At 46.3% G+C, this 2,829-nt stretch overlaps 1 non-coding gene across 1 annotated transcript in view; it reads left to right on the top strand.

The window, feature by feature from the left end:
• Window positions 1-2,809: 2,809 nt before the first annotated feature.
• TRNAS-UGA (transfer RNA serine (anticodon UGA)) overlaps window positions 2,810-2,829 on the top strand; it is an 82-nt gene continuing 62 nt past the window's right edge. Inside the window, exon 1 of the tRNA in view lies at window positions 2,810-2,829. This exon is cut by the window's right edge and continues 62 nt beyond it. This is a non-coding gene — a tRNA (tRNA-Ser).

The following is a 2,829-nucleotide window of genomic DNA, read 5'->3' as shown; positions in this document are numbered from 1 at the left end:
CAGAATCACAAATTCAGTAACAGAGACTACCTTACTAAGATAAAGCATAGTTGTACGTCACTAGGTGGTCTATGGACCTGGACGTAATTGTTGTTATTTTCGGTGTTCATTAAACTGACTTGACAATGGATAAATAGATCGGAAGTTTCCCCACAAAAAACAAACAAACATGATTGAGTCCTTCATTATATTCTCCTTTGTTTTCGAGATCACAACATGATTTTTTAAAAAGAAAAGATCACTACATAGTTGAGTCATGAGTCCATTATACTACTTCCCTTTTGATTTATTTTCTCTGCAGGGGAACATACATCATTTGCACAACAACAAGAGCAACAAAAGACACATTTCAAAGAGCTACGCAGCTTACCTGCTGCACATACACTGCAGGGTCCTGCAGATCGATGCATGGAGTTGCTTTCGACCTCCTTTATCTGGGGGAAGCTAATCTAATGATCGCCATTAAAAAGCCTAATGGTGTCGTTAACTTGTTAATGGAAGTGGGGTTCGATTCGTACACTGCTTACACACAGGGGTGGACCGTGCATGGAGCATCAATGCAGTACTGTGGTCGATGAACTGTCATCGGATGGTCTTTAAAGAAGGCCATCAGCTCTTTTGTTTATGTGTGGATTAGCGGAGGGCAGCTGGACTTTTCACCTAACGGCACGCTGGGCCTTCAATGCTTGCAGGGTCAGGGCACGACACTGCCCACTTAAGAATGCTTGTAGGAACAACTAATTTAATCAATTGGGTCAAAATAGAGCAGGGTCTAGGCCAGTTGCTCGCACGTAAGGTCGACAAGGAAATTGAAGAGGGATCTCATTTTGTAGTCAGTGCAGCTGCTGCTGTCCGAGGATTCAGGATGGGCTAGATGTGAAGAAACTTTTGCATGACAGCTCTTGGGGTGACTGCATCATAAGGTTGGAGCTACCAAGTTGTAAGACAGAATGCTCTTCAGGTGTGACTAAAATTTGATTGAAAATCTAGGGCATGGAGGGTAAAACCTCATTTTCTGGAGCATTAGGCTCCATGTTGTTTCTCTTAAATCATTTTATGTACCCGTGGAGGTGGCATTTCATTCATGCGCTCTTCGAATTCCGGCATTTCTTTTAGTCCTTATTACAAATAAAATTAAGTTAAGGTGCCATGAAGGTTGGTCATCTTTTTTCTCTCGTGCAAAAAAATTTATTAGATTTTATTTAGATCTAAATCTATGTCAATCTTGATCTAACATCCAACGAGTATAACCATGTTTCTGGCAAATGTGCATCGATGCGTGTTATTTAAGCACCAAGTACTACAAATTAGAAACATGGCGTCCTTACAGATAAGACCCGAAGGTCTACAACTTGCAGATAAAAGCCAAACAAGAAGAAAATATAACATCGAGGCTAGAAAAAGAAGTTCCAAGACGAACGAGGAACAGCGAATCTGAACCTAGGTCTGCCCCGCTCGCATTGATGTGCGCACGGTGCCATGCATAGTTCCGTGTTGCCTTGTTGTGGATAGATGATACTCCTACCACATCCATCGCGAAAAATGTGAATCTTTTTGGGTTCCCGATTCTTGATGCAAGTAAGATAGGGCCTAGGAGTAGCCCGACATGGGGATGACAAAATCTAGGTCGTCCGTTCATTAATGATCTTGCGCACATCCAAGCTAGGAGTAGATCATTAGACCAACGACATTCATTTCTTTACCTCCAGAGTGTGCCTGACGGTGCACTTGAAGGATTCACTCCTCTGGTAATCCACTGGAGCAGCAGGCCCTCTGTTTATTCCTCTCCCTGCCCATGCCATTGCCGCCCCACCGGCGCACCGCCCTGCGTTCGTTCTGCCGCCGTGAATCTGTAGCCATCGCCTCGGGAACAGCAGGGCCGGCCCGCCGGCCGGCAGGAGCAGGCGGCAGTTGGGCGGGCGGTTAAGCAGTTGGTTAGGGATTGAATGCTGCAGCAGTAGCATGAGCCAGTAGCGGCACGTAGCGTCCGGTGACACGAAGCGAAAGGCGACGGCCGATGGGGCCGGCGACGTGGAGGTAAAGAGGGATGGAGCCGGCGATTCGACATGGCTGCTGCGTGGAAGCAAAGCAAGGCAAAGCTAGCTAGCACGGCAGGAGAACGATGGCGTCTGCAAACAATATACTCCTGCCATATCTATCTCCTCGGGAATGGCAGAAGCAGGGGAAGGAGATCGTGAGAGTAACTGTTGTCCACGAGTAGGAGAGCGATCTTCTGTTTCCTTTTAATTTTTTAGAGGAGCAGCAGGCGAGTAATCGTTCGCTGTAGAGGTTCATTCGGTTATCCTCTGTCTCAACGTACAGTTTATATTTCTGAACATGTAAGTTTGAGCAGAGATGAGTGTTCTTCGGTACCGCAGGTGGCTCTGGCGACCTACAGGTTTGCAAATGTGACCGACACAACGCACGCACGAGAAAGATAATCCTCGGCTAGATGGACTACGCTCCTCGATCGATTCAGTTTAGTCGTCGGTAAAAAGTTGATTATTCGAAATTGCTTGCGCTCTTCCGTAAATGATGATGTGTTGTAATAGCTTCCTTGTATATGGTTCCGCTCCGGGGTGCAATGGATCAATCGCTTCGAAGCACTCTGAACAGACTAGAGTGTACGATATCGGAAGTTCTGTCGTCCAGACTTTTTTTTTTGAGAATCTGTCGTCCAGACATTTGAAGTTCTTCTTCTCTCTTTCCCCTCCGACTCGGCCTTAAGGCCCATTTGGCGCTTGGGCCGGCCCAGAGATGTATTATGCCAAACATTGTTTAGCCCGTCAGTGCGCTTATAAACCGATTAGTCGATATGTCCGAGTGGTT

The sequence above is a fragment of the Triticum urartu genome, chromosome 3A (genome assembly GCF_056163025.1).
Source record: "Triticum urartu cultivar PI428250 chromosome 3A, HENAU_Tu73, whole genome shotgun sequence".
Lineage (NCBI taxonomy): Eukaryota > Viridiplantae > Streptophyta > Magnoliopsida > Poales > Poaceae > Triticum > Triticum urartu.
Note: the sequence above shows the minus strand (reverse complement) of the source record. Positions and strands in the feature narration are given on the sequence as shown.